The sequence below is a fragment of the Mytilus trossulus genome, chromosome 13 (assembly GCF_036588685.1).
Source record: "Mytilus trossulus isolate FHL-02 chromosome 13, PNRI_Mtr1.1.1.hap1, whole genome shotgun sequence".
Taxonomy (NCBI): Eukaryota; Metazoa; Mollusca; class Bivalvia; order Mytilida; family Mytilidae; genus Mytilus; species Mytilus trossulus.
Window position 1 is genome coordinate 18,940,785 of NC_086385.1, and position 18,296 is coordinate 18,959,080.

The 18,296-nt window shown below is 29.6% G+C and overlaps 1 protein-coding gene and 1 long non-coding RNA gene across 2 annotated transcripts in view; one reads left to right on the forward strand and one right to left on the reverse strand.

Annotated features, from left to right (window-relative positions):
* LOC134694670 (uncharacterized) overlaps positions 1-18,296 on the reverse strand; it is a 52,163-nt gene that overhangs the window by 19,184 nt on the left and 14,683 nt on the right. The gene's annotated exons all lie outside the window — the stretch shown is intronic.
* LOC134694671 (uncharacterized) lies at positions 9,779-18,069 on the forward strand. Its single transcript, XR_010102577.1, has 4 exons — positions 9,779-13,743; positions 14,530-14,638; positions 15,440-15,579; positions 16,321-18,069. It is a non-coding gene; the product is annotated as an uncharacterized LOC134694671 (long non-coding RNA).

Sequence of the window (18,296 nt, forward strand, 5' to 3'; positions counted from 1 at the left end):
ATACCGCTCTTAAAAAATTGTAAATTGATTGAGAGAAAAGTAAACAAAGTTGGGTAACAAACTAAAACCGAGGGAATCACATCAACTATTAGAGGAAAACATAGAAACAACAGAAACACTGAAGTGCAACAATAATAAACTGTAATGGAACATAGATAGAAACGACTAATATGACATAACAATTAAAAAACTCAGTTACTGTACGATCTTCAACAATAAGCAAAAAGCCATATGGAATAGTCAGCTAAAAAAGGCCCAAAAATGACAAATACAAAACAATTCAAATAGGGTTTACCCTAGTTTGATGGTGCCAACGCTCCCTTTACCTGTCACGACTGATTATATTTTTTTTATCTAGAGCTCTTAAACAAAAACCCCAAAAAAATAATATGAAAACAAAATTGTAAAAAAATAAATTAAAAAAAATATGAAAAAATAAAATATAAAAAAATAATATGAAAACAAAATTGTAAAAAAATAATAATAAAAAATGATATGAAAAAAACTTGTAAAAAATAAAATAAAAAAAAAATAATTAAAAATTAAATAACAAAAAATGACATGAAAACAAAATTGTACAAAAATAAATAAAAATAAAACAAAAAATAATATGAAAACAAAAAATTAAATGAAATAAAATACCAAAAAAAATATGAAAACAAAGCTGTGATTAGAATTCTAGATAATACACATGGAGCGTGTATAAAAAGTAGGAATATTTTGAATATTATTTATGCCCTGCTGTACGTTCATTCCAAAATTGGTCTCCATTCTCATAACTTAAGCTTAGCTTGAATTTAGAAACCAGTACACAATGCTGAATACTACAAATAGATATAGGAAGATGTGGTATGAGTGCCAGTGAGACAACTAACCATCCATGTAACAATTTATAAAAGTAAACCATTATAGGTCAAGGTACGGCCTTAAAAACAGAGCATTGGCTCACACCAAAACACAGATCAAGTTTAAATATGGTTGGCAACACTTTTACTTTTTTGGAATTGCGCCACTTAATATGAAATTAAGGGTATCATTTGTGTCCCATGGACACATAGTCTATTATTAATTCTTTAATAATATTAAATAAAAAACATCTGATACTAAATTTAATTATCTAGATGGAGCTTTGTAAAAAAAAAAAAACCTAAAAAAAGATAAAATGACAAAACAAATATGATAACAAAATTGTAAACACATTTCTAGATAATAAACATAAAGGGTGGTGTAAAAAGTGGGCATATTTTAAGTTTTGTAATAATTATCCAAAAATGTGACTATTTTCAACACTGAAGAAGTGGAAGGGTACTTATAAACCCTCACAACAACAAAAACACTACTGTGTAGATAGTTCATAGACAATAACAACTCATAAAAAAATGATGCTTCTAAGACTAAAATATCAATCAGCACACATCCACACCAATAAATTTAGTGTAGAGACGTCATTGACAATTGGAGAAAACAATGACCTTGTGCAAGTTCATTTCTTTGTATGATTGATTCATGATTAACCAAAATTCTAGAAATAAAAAAATATTCAAGTATGAGGGAGGGTAGGAAGGGTACTGATCCAGAAATCCAGGGCTTTAAAACACAAAACCCCAAAATCCGGGGCTTAAAAACATGAAATCCCTAGGTCCCAAAATTCAAAAAAAAAGAATTCCCTGATCCCGAAAGCGTCAATCCTGATTTCCAAAGCTTTAAAAAAAAAAAACGATCTCAGTGTCCTGATAAAGGTCTTATCCCCCCTCAAGTATTGTAAAATATTTAGAAACAGCTTTAAAGACAAATTTTTGATTTTTTTTTAATTTCTCTATATTACTGATAATAGACTCTCTCTTTTTATTTATTGTGTCTGTTTAGTAAACGCATCATTGTAAATATAACGGAATTTGATGAGACTATCATCAAAGTGAGAGTGTTAGCGCTATAGACCCAAGTCAGGAATATGACAGTTCTTGTCCATTCATTTTTGATGCGTTTTGTATTTTAATTTTGCCATGTCATTATGGACTTTCCAAATTGATTTTCCTCAGAGTTCAGTATTTTTCTGATTATACTTTTTAAATTCAATATGACACTGACAGCAGCAATAGAAGGCAAAACACTGAGGTTCGTGCTACCCCTTATGAAATTTAATCTTTGACATGAAATCAAACCGACTAAGTCAAATGGCATGTTTTTGGTTGGTTTTTTTTTAAATATTTATGTGTGCATTATGTGATATGATTATGTGATATGAACGTCTGCAGACTTCAGAGGACATCTCAAGATTTAATTTGATGGACTGGTTTTTGTCCAAAATCCATACAAATGTTTTATTTGTTTGGGGAGTCAAGAAATTTATCTGTTTGGTTTTTTTGGACTTTTTAGAATAGTTACTTCAGCAATGAGAAAATCTGCTAACATTAAAAATTTTCAATATTCTGATTAAGAATTACTTTTTTTTTTCCTCCAACCTTTAACACCTGTAATGGAAATTTTGCCGTTTTTGGTTATTATCTTGAATGTTATTACAGATAGAGATAAACTGTAAACAGCAATAATGTTCAGCAAAGTAAGATCTACAACATGTTCAGTTGACCCCTTAAGGAGTTATTGCCCTTTACAGTTAATTATTATCAATTTTCATAAATTTTGTAAATATTTTTCTTGTAACTAAAGGGCCAAATTCATTATAGATAGAGATAATTATAAGAAGCAAGAGTGAAGTAAGATCTACAAACACAACACCAAAACGCAATTTTTTCATTAATCCATCTGTCTTTTATTAAATATGCACATATAAAAAGGGGAGCCACACAGGCTCTTAAGAGCCTCTAGTTTATGACCCTGCCTTATACTCTTCTAACGTTATCATATTTAAAACAAACAAATATTGAAATGTCAGTTTAAAAAGTATAGGTCTGAAGGAACAGTGCAACTCTGCATGTTAAAGAACCCTTGCTACAACTCTTTTGGGGTGTCAGTAGGACGTGGCTAGTGGCTAACTTTCTGTCCAACATTATCCTCCTCTCAGCTGTAAGTCAAATTTTCCACTTCCTTCACCATTGAATGGATCACTTTATAGAACCTACATATTGATTTGTTGTGATATCAAGAGATGTGAGACAACTATCCTACAGAGACCAAATAATGTTAATGTAAAATAGGTTGTTGTATGGGCCAAATAACGTTAATGTAAAAAAGATAACTGTTTGGCTTCAACTATGAGAAAATCCAATAACATTGAAATTTTGCAATATTCTAATTTAGAATGACTTTTTTATACCTCCAACCTTTAACATCTGATATTTTTATTATCTAGAGCTCTGTAAAAAAATAAAAAAAAATACAAGAAAGATAATGCCAAAAAATAATATGAAAACAAAATAGAAAACACAGTTCTAGATAATAAACATTGAGGGTGGAATTATTTTGATATTTCTATGACCCTGCCTTATAGACTTCTAAAGTAATCATATTTAAAACAAATAAAATATGGAATGGCAGTTTAAAAAGTATAGTTCCGTTCTGTAGGGACAGTTCAATTCTGCATGTTAAAGAACCCTTGCCACAACTCTTTTGAGGTGTCAGTAGGACATGGCTTGTGGCAAGGTTAATTTTCTGTCCAAAATTATCCTCCTATCAGCTGGAAGTCAAAATTTCCCTTCTTTCATCATTGGCCCACTTTAGAGAACCTTCAAATTGATTTGTTATGATGATATCTAGAGATGTGAGAAAACTATCCTTCAGAGACCAAATGAAGTTAATGTAAAATAGGTTGCTGTATGGGCTTCAACAATGAGACAATCCACTAACATTTAATATTGCTTAAATATTTAGCAATATTCTAATTAAAAATGACTTTTTTTAAACCTCCAACCTTTAACATCTGATATTTTTATTATCTAGAGCTCTTTAAAAAAGAAGAAAAAAATATAAAAAAGAAAATACCAAAAAATAATTAGAAAACAGAGTTCTAGATTATAAACATTGAGGGTGGGTTTATTTTGATATTTTTTATGACACCCGCCTTAAAATCTTATAAAGTTATCATATTTAAAACAAACAAAAATTGGAATGGCAGTTTAAAAAGTATAGGTCCTTTCTGTAGGGACAGTGCAATTCTGCATGTTAAAGAACCCTTGCTACAACTCTTTTGAGGTGTCAGTAGGATGTGGCTTGTGGCAAGGCTAACTTTCTGTCCAACATTATTCTCCTCTCAGCTGGAAGTCAAATTGTTCGCTCCCTTCACCATTGAATAGATCACTTTATAGAACCTACATATTGATTTGTTGTGATATCAAGAGATGTGAGACATCTTTCCTACAGAGACCAAATGATGTTAATGTAAAAAAATTACTGTTTTGGCTTTAACAATGAGAAAATCCAATAACATTGAAATTTTGCAGTATTCTGATAAAGAATGACTTTTTTATACCTCCAACCTTTAACATCTGATATTTTTATTATCTAGAGATCTGTAAAAAAAGGAAGAAAAAAAGATATAAAAAAGAAAATACAAAATAAAAATATGAAAACAAAATAGAAAACAGAGTTCTAGATAATAAACATTGAGGGTGCGATTATTTTGATATTTGTATGACCCCGCCTTGAAGTCGTCTAAAGTTATTATATTTAAAACAAACAAAAGTTGGGAATGGCAGTTTAAGAAGTATAGATCCTTTTTGTAGGGACAGTTCAATTCTGCACGTTAAAGAAGCCTTGCCACAACTCTTTTGAGGTGTCAGTAGGACATGGCTTGTGGCAAGACTAACTTTCTGTCCAACATTATCCTCCTCTCGGCTGGCAGTCAAAATTTCCCCTACCTTTATCATTGGCCCACTTAAGAGAACCTACAAATTGATTTGTTATGATGATATCAAGAGATGTGAGACAACTATCCTTCAGAGACCAAATGAAGTTAATGTAAAATAGGTTGCTGTATGGGCTTCAACAATGAGAAAATCCACTAACATTTAATATTGCTTTAAAATTTAGCAATATTCTAATTTAGAATGACTTTGTTATACCTCCAACCTTTAAAATCTGATATTTTTATTATTTAGAGCTCTTTAAAAAAGAAGAAAAAAATATAAAAAAGAAAATACCAAAAAAGAATATGAAAACAAAATAGATAACAGAGTTCTAGATAATAAACATTGAGGGTGGGATTATTTTGATATTTTTATGACCCTGCCTTATAGACTTCTAAAGTTATCGTATTTAAAACGAACACAAAATGGAATAGCAGTTTAAAAAGTATAGGTCCTTTCTGTAGGGACAGTGCAATTCTGCACTTTAAAGAAGCCTTGTCACAACTCTTTTGAGGTGTCAGTAGGACATGGCTTGTGGCAAGGCTAATTTTCTGTCCAAAATTATCCTCCTCTCAGCTGGAAGTCAAAATGTCCCCTCCCTTCATCATTGGCCCACTTTAGAGAACCTTCAAATTGATTTATGATGATATCAAGAAATGTGAGACAACTATCCTTCAGAGACCAAATGATGTTAATGTAAAATAGGTTGCTGTATGGGCTTCAACAATGAGAATATCCTAAAACATTTATTATTGCTTTAATATTTAGCAATATTCTAATTCAAAATGACTTTTTTTATACCTCCAACCTTTAACATCTGATATTTTTATTATCTAGAGCTCTGTAAAAAAAATTAAAAAAAAAAAAAAAAGAAAATACCAAAAAATAATATGAAAACAAAATAGAAAACAGAGTTTTAGATAATAAACATTGAGGGTGGGTTTATTTTGATATTTTTTATGACACGCCTTAAATCTTATAAAGTTATCATATTTCAAACAAACAAAAATTGGAATGGCAGTTTAAAAAGTATAGGTCCTTTCTGTAGGGACAGTGCAACTCTCCATGTTAAAGAACCCTTGCTACAACTCTTTTGAGGTGTCAGTAGGACATGGCTTGTGGCAAGGCTAACTTTCTGTCCAACATTATCCTCCTCTCAGCTGGAAGTCAATTTGTTCGCTCCCTTCACCATTGAATGGATCACTTTATAGAACCTACATATTGATTTGTTGTGATATCAAGAGATGTGAGACATTTTTCCTACAGAGACCAAATGATGTTAAGGTAAAAAAGATTACTGTTTTGGCTTCAAAAATGAGAAAATCCAATAACATTGAAATTTTGCAATATTCTGATTTAGAATGAGTTTTTTTATACCTCCAACCTTTAACATCGGATATTTTTATTATCTAGAGCTCTGTAAAAAATGAAAAAAAAAATATAAGAAAGAAAATACCAAAAAATATATGAAAACAAAATAGAAAACAGAGTTCTAGATAATAAACATTGAGGGTGGGATTATTTTGATATTTTTATGACCCTGCCTTATAGACTTCTAAAGTTATCATATTTTAAACAAACAAAAAAATTAGAATGGCAGTTTAAAAAGTATAGGTCCTTTCTGTAGGGACAGTTCAATTCTGCACGTTAAAGAACCCTTGCCACAACTCTTTTGAGGTGTCAGTAGGACATGGCTTGTGGCAAGGCTAATTTTCTCTCCAAAATTATCCTCCTCTCAGCTGGAAGTCAAAATTTCCCCTCCCTTCATCATTGGCCCACTTTAGAGAACTTTCAAATTGATTTGTTATGATGATATCAAGAAATGTGAGACAACTATCCTTCAGAGACCAAATGATGTTAATGTAAAATAGGTTGCTGTATGGGCTTCAACAATGAGAATATCCACAAACATTTATTATTGCTTTAATATATAGCAATATTCTAATTCAAAATGACTTTTTTATACCTCCAACCTTTAACATCTGATATTTTTATTATCTAGAGCTCTGTAAAAAAAAATTAAAAAAAAAAAAAAAAGAAAATACCAAAAAATAATATGAAAACAAAATAGAAAACAGAGTTTTAGATAATAAACATTGAGGGTGGGTTTATTTTGATATTTTTTATGACACGCCTTAAATCTTATAAAGTTATCATATTTCAAACAAACAAAAATTGGAATGGCAGTTTAAAAAGTATAGGTCCTTTCTGTAGGGACAGTGCAACTCTCCATGTTAAAGAACCCTTGCTACAACTCTTTTGAGGTGTCAGTAGGACATGGCTTGTGGCAAGGCTAACTTTCTGTCCAACATTATCCTCCTCTCAGCTGGAAGTCAATTTGTTCGCTCCCTTCACCATTGAATGGATCACTTTATAGAACCTACATATTGATTTGTTGTGATATCAAGAGATGTGAGACATTTTTCCTACAGAGACCAAATGATGTTAAGGTAAAAAAGATTACTGTTTTGGCTTCAAAAATGAGAAAATCCAATAACATTGAAATTTTGCAATATTCTGATTTAGAATGAGTTTTTTTATACCTCCAACCTTTAACATCGGATATTTTTATTATCTAGAGCTCTGTAAAAAAAGGAAGAAAAAAAGAAATAAAAAAGAAAATACCAAAAAATAATATGGAAACAAAATAGAAAACAGAGTTCTAAATAATAAACATTGAGGGTGGGATTATTCTGATATTTTTATGACCCCGCCTTTAAGTCTTCTAAAGTTATCATATCTAAAACAAACAAAAATTGGAAATGGCAGTTTTAAAAGTATAGGTCCTTTCTGTAAGGACAGTGCAATTCTGCATGTTAAAGAACCCTTGCTACAACTCTTTTGAGGTGTCAGTAGGATGTGGCTTGTGGCAAGGCTAACTTTCTGTCCAACATTATTCTCCTCTCAGCTGGAAGTCAAATTGTTTGCTCCCTTCACCATTGAATAGATCACTTTATAGAACCTACATATTGATTTGTTGTGATATCAAGAGATGTGAGACATCTTTCCTACAGAGACCAAATGATGTTAATGTAAAAAAATTACTGTTTTGGCTTTAACAATGAGAAAATCTAATAACATTGGAATTTTGCAGTATTCTGATAAAGAATGACTTTTTTATACCTCCAACCTTTAACATCTGATATTTTTATTATCTAGAGCTCTGTAAAAAAAGGAAGAAAAAAAGATATAAAAAAGAAAATACAAAAAAAAAATGAAAACAAAATAGAAAACAGAGTTCTAGATAATAAACATTGAGGGTGCGATTATTTTGATATTTGTATGACCCCGCCTTGAAGTCGTCTAAAGTTATTATATTTAAAACAAACAAAAATTGGGAATGGCAGTTTAAGAAGTATAGATCCTTTTTGTAGGGACAGTTCAGTTCTGCACGTTAAAGAAGCCTTGCCACAACTCTTTTGAGGTAGCAGTAGGACATGGCTTGTGGCAAGACTAACTTTCTGTCCAACATTATCCTCCTCTCGGCTGGCAGTCAAAATTTCCCCTACCTTTATCATTGGCCCACTTAAGAGAACCTACAAATTGATTTGTTATGATGATATCAAGAGATGTGAGACAACTATCCTTCAGAGACCAAATGAAGTTAATGTAAAATAGGTTGCTGTATGGATTCAACAATGAGAAAATCCACTAACATTTAATATTGCTTTAAAATTTAGCAATATTCTAATTTAGAATGACTTTTTGTATACCTCCAACCTTTAACATCTGATATTTTTATTATCTAGAGCTTTGTAAAAAATATTTTAAAAAAATATAAAAAAGAAAATACCAAAAAATAATATGAAAACAAAATAGAAAACAGAGTTCTAGATAATAAACATTGAGGGGGGTTTATTTTTATATTTTTTATGACACGCGCTTAAAATCTTATAAAGTTGTCATATTTAAAACAAACAAAAATTGGAATGGCAGTTTAAAAAGTATAGGTCCTTTCTGTAGGGACAGTGCAACTCTCCATGTTAAAGAACCCTTGCTACAACTCTTTTGAGGTGTCAGTAGGACATGGCTTGTGGCAAGGCTAACTTTCTGTCCAACATTATCCTCCTCTCAGCTGGAAGTCAATTTGTTCGCTCCCTTCACCATTGAATGGATCACTTTATAGAACCTACATATTGATTCGTTGTGATATCAAGAGATGTGAGACATTTTTCCTACAGAGACCAAATGATGTTAAGGTAAAAAAGATAACTGTTTTGGCTTCAAAAATGAGAAAATCCAATAACATTAAAATTTTGCAATATTCTGATTTAGAATTAGTTTTTTTATACCTCCAACCTTTAACATCGGATATTTTTATTATCAGGAGCTCTGTAAAAAATGGAAAAAAATATAAGAAAGAAAATACCAAAAAATATATGAAAACAAAATAGAAAACAGAGTTCTAGATAATAAACATTGAGGGTGGGATTATTTTGATATTTTTATGACCCTGCCTTATAGACTTCTAAAGTTATCATATTTTAAACAAACAAAAAAATTAGAATGGCAGTTTAAAAAGTATAGGTCCTTTCTGTAGGGACAGTTCAATTCTGCACGTTAAAGAACCCTTGCCACAACTCTTTTGAGGTGTCAGTAGGACATGGCTTGTGGCAAGGCTAATTTTCTCTCCAAAATTATCCTCCTCTCAGCTGGAAGTCAAAATGTCCCCTCCCTTCATCATTGGCCCACTTTAGAGAACTTTCAAATTGATTTGTTATGATGATATCAAGAAATGTGAGACAACTATCCTTCAGAGACCAAATGATGTTAATGTAAAAAAGGTTGCTGTATGGGCTTCAACAATGAGAATATCCACAAACATTTATTATTGCTTTAATATATAGCAATATTCTAATTCAAAATGACTTTTTTATACCTCCAACCTTTAACATCTGATATTTTTATTATCTAGAGCTCTGTAAAAAAAAATTAAAAAAAAAAAAAAAAAGAAAATACCAAAAAATAATATGAAAACAAAATAGAAAACAGAGTTTTAGATAATAAACATTGAGGATGGGTTTATTTTGATATTTTTGATGACACGCCTTAAATCTTATAAAGTTATCATATTTAAAACAAACAAAAATTGGAATGGCAGTTTAAAAAGTATAGGTCCTTTTTGTAGGGACAGTGCAATTCTGCATGTTAAAGAACCCTTGCTACAACTCTTTTGAAGTGTCAGTAGGACGTGGCTTGTGGCAAGGCTAACTTTCTGTCCAACATTATCCTCCTCTCAGCTGGAAGACAAATTGTTCGCTCCCTTCACCATTGAATAGATGACTTTATAGAACCTACATATTGATTTGTTGTGATATCAAGAGATGTGAGACATCTTTCCTACTGAGACCAAATGATGTTAATGTAAATAAGATTACTGTTTTGGCTTTAACAATGAGAAAATCCAATAACATTGAAATTTTGCAATATTCTGATTTAGAATGACTTTTTTTATACCTCCAACCTTTAACATCTGATATTTTTATTATCTAGAGCTCTGTAAAAAAAATATATAAAAAGAAAATACCAAGAATGTATATGAAAACAAAATTGTAAACAGAGTTCTAGATAATAAACATTAAGGGTGGTATAAAAAGTGGGCATTTATCAAATTTCTTTTTATTCAATATTTATTATAATATGAATACATTTATTATAATATGAATATAACTCGGTTGTTGGTTAATGCTTTTGTGCTGAATAGGTGTTTTCTTTCATTAGTATATTAACGTTTCATTTAGTTAAGCTGTTTATTTTGTATGCCAAAAATGGCTTTAAAAGCGCATTTTTTTTTCCATTTCAGTAATTTGGAGACTTAACATCTATTTTCTCTGAATATTGCATGCTAAAATTGTGGTCAAATTTGATTTTGACTCACTTTGTTTGAAGCTATGACCTTAAACATCTGATATTTTTATCATCTAGAGCTCTGTTAAAAAAAAAAAAAAAAAAAAATGTGAAAAAAAAAAAATAACAAAAAATAATATGAAAACAAAATTGTAAACAGAGTTCTAGATAATAAACATTGAGGGTGGTATAAAAAGTGGGCATTTATCAAATTTCTTTTTATTCAATATTTATGAATATAACTTGGTTGTTGGTGAATGCTTTTGTGCTGAATAGGTTTTTTTCTTTAATTAGTATATTAACTTTTCATTTTGTTAAGCTGTTTATTTTGTATGCCAAAAATGGCTTTAAAAGCACATTTTTTTTTCATTTCAGTAATTTGGAGACTTAACATCTATTTTCTCTGAATATTGCATGCTAACATTGTCGCAAAATTTGATTTTGACTCACTTTGTTTGAAGCTATAACCTTAAACATCTGATATTTTTATCATCTAGAGCTCTGTTAAAAAAAAAAAAATGTGAAAAAAAAAAAAATAACAAAAAATAATATGAAAACAAAATTGTAAACAGAGTTCTAGATAATAAACATTGAGGGTGGTATAAAAAGTGGGCATATTTAAAATTTTATGTTATACAATATTTATGAATACAGCTCAGTTTTTGGTGAATTCTATTGTGCTGAATAGGTTTTTGTCTTTAATTAGTATATTAACTTTTCATTTCGTTAAGCTGTTTATTTTTAACCAAAAATGGCTTTAAAAGCGCATATTTTTTCATTTCAGTAATTTGGAGACTTAGCATGCAATTGCATGCTAACATTGTCGTAAAATTTGATTTTGACTCACTTTGTTTGAAGCTATAACCTTAAACATCTGATATGTTTATCATCTAGAGCTCTGTTAAAAAAAAAAAATGTGAAAAAAAAAAAAATAACAAAAAATAATATGAAAACAAAATTGTAAACAGAGTTCTAGATAATAAACATTGAGGGTGGTATAAAAAGTGGGCATTTATCAAATTTCTTTTTATTCAATATTTATGAATACAGCTCAGTTTTTGGTGAATTCTTTTGTGCTGAATAGGTTTTTTTCTTTAATTAGTATATTAACTTTTCATTTTGTTAAGCTGTTTATTTTTAACCAAAAATGCCTTTAAAAGCGCATTTTTTTTATCATTTCAGTAATTTGGAGACTTAACATCTTTTTTCTATGAACATTGCATGCTAACATTGTCGTAAAATTTGATTTTGACTCACTTTGTTTGAAGCTATAACCTTAAACATCTGATATTTTTATCATCTCGAGCTCTGTTAAAAAAAAAAAAAAAAAAATGTGAAAAAAAATAAATAACAAAAAATAATATGAAACAAAATTGTAAACAGAGTTCTAGATAATAAACATTGAGGGTGGTATAAAAAGTGGGCATATTTAAAATTTTATTTTATACAATATTTATGAATACAGCTCAGTTTTTGGTGAATTCTTTTGTGCTGAATAGGTTTTTTTCTTTAATTAGTATATTAACATGTTATTTTTTATGCCAAAAATGGCTTTGAAAGTTCTAATATTGAATTGGAAGTACATGTTTTTCATTTTAGTAAATTGGAGACAACATCTATCTTCTCCGAATAATACAAGCTTATACTGTCTTAGTTTTTTTTGTTTTAATTTGAATTAGAATTACTTTGTTTAAATCTATAATTTTAAACATCTGATTTGTTAATTATCTGGAGCTCTGTAAAAAAAAATTGTGAAAAAAAAATAATTTAAAAACAAGATTGTAAACAGAGTTCTAGATAATAAATATTGAGGGTGGTATAAAAAGTGAGCATATTTAAAATTTATTTTTAATCAAAATGTTTTTGAGTACAACTCAGTTTTTGGTGATTTTTTTGTGTTGAATATGTCTTTTCTTTCATTAGTATATTAACTTGTTATTTTTGTCGAGTTGTATATTTTGTATGGCAAAAATGGATTTAAAAGTTTGAATATTTTATTGGAAGTGCAATTCTTTTAATTTTAGAAATTTGGAGACAACATTTGTCTTCTCCAAATATTTCATGCTAACATAGCCCTAAAAATTTTCTAAAATTTTATTTTGAATTACTTTTTATAAACCTATAACCTTAAACATCTGATATTTTATTATCTAGAGCTCTGTGAAAAAAAAAAAAAAAAAAAACATGTGTAAAACAAAAAAGTAACTAAATAATAACATGAAAACAAAATTGTAAACAGAGTTCTAGATTATAACATCAAGGGTGGTGTAAAAAGTAGGCATGTTTAAAGTTTGTTTATTATTATGAATAGTGCACTGTATAATTTGTAAAATATTTATTGTGAAATCTTGGAAAATTGTGAAATTTTAGAACTGTGTTTATTTGAGATGTCTATATTCAATCTTCAATAATGGTCGTGGCAATGGAGGACAATTGAATATTATTGCTCTATGAAGAAACAGACTTTTTTATATCAAGAAAAATCCAACAACAGTTATCAATGATATCTAAAGAGACAAAATACTGAGAAATACTAAAAGCTCAAATATGTTCAGTCAAACTACTGGCACACTCAAGCTAAAAGTAATAGCTTAATAAAACTATAAACTTATATAATAAAATTGATGTTCTACATTGAAGACATGTTCCTACATACCATTCTATAGAGAAGACACCTTCCTACATAATGTTTTATAGAGAAGACGCATTCCTACATAATGTTCTGGAGAAGATGCATTCCTACATTATGTTCTAGAGAAGACATGTGCTTTACATACTGTTCTATAGTGAAAGACATGTTTCTACATACTGTTCAATAGTGAAGACACGTTCCTTGGTACTGTTTTATAGTGAAGACATGTTCCTTGGTACTGTTTTATAGTGAAGACACATTTCTACATAATGGTATTGAAGACATATATTGTTCCTACATAATGTTCTATGGTGAAGAAAGATGTTCTATAGCACAAACAGATGTTCCTTAGTTGCAATGAAGTGTTCAGAAGACAGACAGAGTTTTCTTTTGCAATGAAGTATCCAGAAGATTTCCAGCTCTTCATAACATATTCTGCTGTTTTCTCAAGAAAAACACAAGGTATTAATAATTTAGGTCTGTAAAAAGTGTATTATTTGCACACAATTTAAATTTTGATTTAAATGGCCAAACCTTTTAGTGTGGATTTATTGTGATATTCTAGTTCTAGATTTATGATCCTCTTTGAATATTTAGATTAATGTAAGGGACATTTCTTCCTTGTTATATCTTTTTGATAGTGTTTTGTAATTTTTTATTGTTGAATGTGAAGAATTGTGAAATGTGTTTGACTTGACAAGATACTGAAAAGAATAGTTATATTAAAACTTTTGACAATTCTTTTCCTCAGTTGAAAACATTGAAAATGCCTATAAAAACAATAGCTTAATATTTCATCAGAATGTATTGCAATGCAGCATGCTAATTTGAATGTTGGTTATCTGCTTGATTAGCCTAAACTGATTTTGCATGTTAAAAAAATGAATGCTAAAAAGGGGAAGTAATTTTACAAATTTTAAAAGAAAAATACCAGTAAGCACTTAAAAAAAGCGTAAAAGTAAGAATTGTACCAAGCTTACATCTTACTGCAAGTTAAAGTTGGCACCAACTTCCAAAATGAGGGAATTCTATGAAAAATGCAATTCTTCTTCTAACCATTTATTGAAAAACTTATAATGAACATAAGTAATATTGATAGAAGAAGAAAATGTGGTATGAGTGCCAATTGAGACATCTATATCGGAGGGACCAAATGAAATCAATTAGTTCTATATTAAATAATTCAAAAGATTATTTTAAGTCAAGTATGTGACTGCCATTCATAAAAATGCATTATTTTTATTCCAGATTTCAATGTTCAACCTGAAAGTAGAAATTCTTAAAATTTATGCTGGACATCACAATACTGGATATCTACAGATTTAAGACTTGTGGAGAATATTCTGATAAATTAATGGTAAGTGTTTACAATAAGGAATTAGGTGGGTTGATTGTGGTCCCTTATGTATACAATCACCAGAAGTAATATATTGAATCGGAACCATTTTACCGCTCTATAATAGAAGCCAGCATATGCTTTTTAATAATCAAAATTAAAAAATAATTTTTAATTCCTAGTAATTTATTGTAATTAAGTGTCAATCTGTTTGGCAAATTTGATTGGATTGACAAAAAAGTACTACTGTGGTAAATGTGAGATGAATTGGACCAAATAATGAGATCAAATTGTTTTAAGTATTATACGGATATTCTAACTGTTTTCAAAATACTGTAAAATTCTGAATATCCTAGAGCGTGTCAATCAATAAAGCAGTAAAACATGGGAGCAGGATCTCACCTCATACAAGGTTGGATACAAAAAATTCAACATCATTCACATTTATCTGCCTTAAGATGGTACTGGTCCCAAACTGCTTTACTAAAATAAGTTTAGCCAGTTTTATTTTCAGAAAATTTTATCAAAATGTTTACTTTGACCATATGACAAAAATATAAAGATTTCAAAAGACTTGGAACCACAAACTTAATCAGTACATTTTTATTAGACAAATAGCAGTTTGACCAACAATTTTAATCATAGAGACGCTTAATATTTCCTGAACAATAGGCCTTAATTAAAATGTTCAGCTAATTTTTGGCAGAGTTATCTCCCTGTAGTGTTATAAAACACCTTAAATTCATTTCTTTATGTCTTGGAATAAATAAATATTGTTAATCAGATGATCCGAAAAACTAAGAAATATTTTTTGTGTTTCAGATGTACGACAAATCCTGCCCAGCAAAACTTATCTTGATGGGAGTAAAACATACCACTGAATCTCACTTGTACAGGGTTGTTAATCAGCAAAATTATTTAATGGGAGAAAAACATGGGAGCAGGATCTCACCTCATACAAGGTTGGTATTCTTAACTTCCGTACGTAGTGAATTATTTATCTGTCCATCCAACTGATGTCGCAATGATCTAATAAATATAAGAAGATGTGATATGATTGCTGATGAGACAACTCTCTATCAGAGACCAAATGATGAAGTTAACAAAATATATATATTTCATGGTTAGCAACATTGAGTTTCAATGAGACGGAGCTGCTTAAAAAGTAGCTGTTTCACTGGGTCAACTTATATGAATATGATTGTACTAGAAAATAGCTAGTTGATTAAAGTAACTACTTTTATTGTTGTTCTTTATCATAACAGTTGCTGTAGTGTCTTCAGCAATGAACTGAACTGAAATGCTTATGCTTAACAATAGTGTCAAGACAACCCTTATTGTCAACTTGAACATTGTATGTTCAATATAAATGGTAACATTACTCCAACTGGAGGTTTCAACTGTATTCAATACCGCTACAAAATAGAAGAATATTAAAAGTGAAAAGTGTATTTCGGTTATTTTTCTCATACACTTCATCTCCTTGTATTCATATCTGCATGGCTATATTAAGACTTTAATATGCTAAGCCTGCTTGAGGAAACAAAATCAGGGAAAACATTTCTTTGGGGTTGTATTTAAGTATTAGGACTAAACTGCAAACCATTCATGCTGTAAAACCTTCCAAATTCAAGTGCTGTTCCAATTTTCTTTTACAATTTCTATTATCCAATTGAATTAACTGATTAAATTGTTGTTTGTAGTGAGGAGGAACGATTGAACTGATGAACTAAGAAACATCTGAATGGTGTACACAAGACAAACAGACCACATAGAATTAGGAAAGAGAAAGATGAGCTCATAGAGAAAAGGATAGTTGAAATTTAAAAAAAACGAATTAACCAACATACCAGGTGAATTATCACCAACTTAGAGTTTAGAGCTGGCTCAACTGATGAACATATTCAACTGATAGACATAAAACACAGAACTTCAAACATATTAACAGCATAGGAAAACAAGGAAAATGTCAGAGACTAATATTCTTGTCAATTAAAATATATGACTGAAATTTCATATTGTATATGGTCAGAGGGAGAGAGAGAAATATGTAGAATGGTCAAGAGTGGTAAAGGGAGCACACTCATGTATGATGATGAGAGAGGAGAGAGAAGAAATTTTGCAACTGGTAAATTTGTCATCAACCAAACACATGGCTTGTGATGACCTTGGACATCTGATATTTTTATTATCTACAGCTACATGAAAACAAAATTTAAACAGAATTCAAGATAATAATCATTGAGGGTGGTGTAAAAAGTGGGAATCTGATGTACAGTAGTTGTCGTTTGTTTACACAATTTATATGTGTTTCTCATGGTTTTTTTTATGTAGATTAGACTGTTGGTTTTCCCGTTTGAATAAGAACACTAGTAATTTTGGGGCCCTTCATGGCTTGTTGATTGTGTGATCCAAGGCTCCATGTTGAAGGCCGTACATTGACCTATAATGGTTTACTTTTTTAAATTGTTATTAGGATGGAGAGTTGTCTCAAAGACACTCCCACCATATCTTCCTATATTTTAAATTCTCTTTTTTTCACCAATATATTTATGAAATTCAAAACGAGAATGTTTAATTGGACATACAATTCTTTTGATTTTAGATATTTAGAGACAAAACCTATTGTTCTTTATTTATTACTGTCTAAAAGTGTCAAAGATTTGCAATATCCTTATTTTGAATGTCTTTGCTTATACCTCTAACTTTAAATATCCAATATTTTTATTATCTAGAGCTCTGTAAAAAAAAAAAAAAAAAAAAAAATGTAGAAAAATAACAAAAATAACAAAAAATAATATGAAAACAAAATTGTAAACAGAGTTCTAGATAATTAACATTAAGGATGGTGTAAAAAGAAGGTATATATTTTGAATTATCTCCACCTTCCAAATATATTTATGAAATTAAATACCAAGAGATATTTATTGGTGAATGATGGATAAGTTTTTTCTTTTCATTAGTGTACATATTTTTAAAATGTTTTTTGTAAAGCTGTACATTTTTCTGAGGCATTGAAATTGCTTTTTGGTAACTATGTTGAGTTGGAAGCATATATATCACCCTTACAGTGTCTTTAATTTGCATGCTATTCTGATTTCAAATATCCTTGCTTATACCTTGAACCTTAGACATCCAATATTTTTATTATCTGGAGCTTTGTATAAAAGAAAAATGACAAAAACGAAATATGAAAACAAAATTGTAAACAGAGTTCTAGATAATAAACATTAGGGATGGTGTAAAAAGTGGGTATATTTTGAATTTTTCAATGGCCTTAAACTTTGAATGTTTAAATGGATGTTTTGAGATAAATCCCGTCATCTCTGTTTTCTGTGTAACAGTGTTGTAAATTTTTCAATATTGTGATTTTGAATATCCTTGTTAACTGAGTTAACCCTCACTTTTATCTTTTGAATTCCATTCAGTTTTGAAATAAAATGTGATGCCAATTTTCTTGTTATTCTTTGTTATTAAGGAGGCTCGCAGGGTACAAGATTTTCAGAAAAAAATAACCATTAATTTTTCATTACAGATTTTATTTATTATCTTGAGTAGTTGTTACTTTATCATATGAAAAAATCATTCCAAAAAATCAATTCGTAATGGCTAGTGACTTTAAAAATGAAGATATCATTGAAAAAGCTCTTAATTATCTCCCTTTAATGAAAAAATGCCA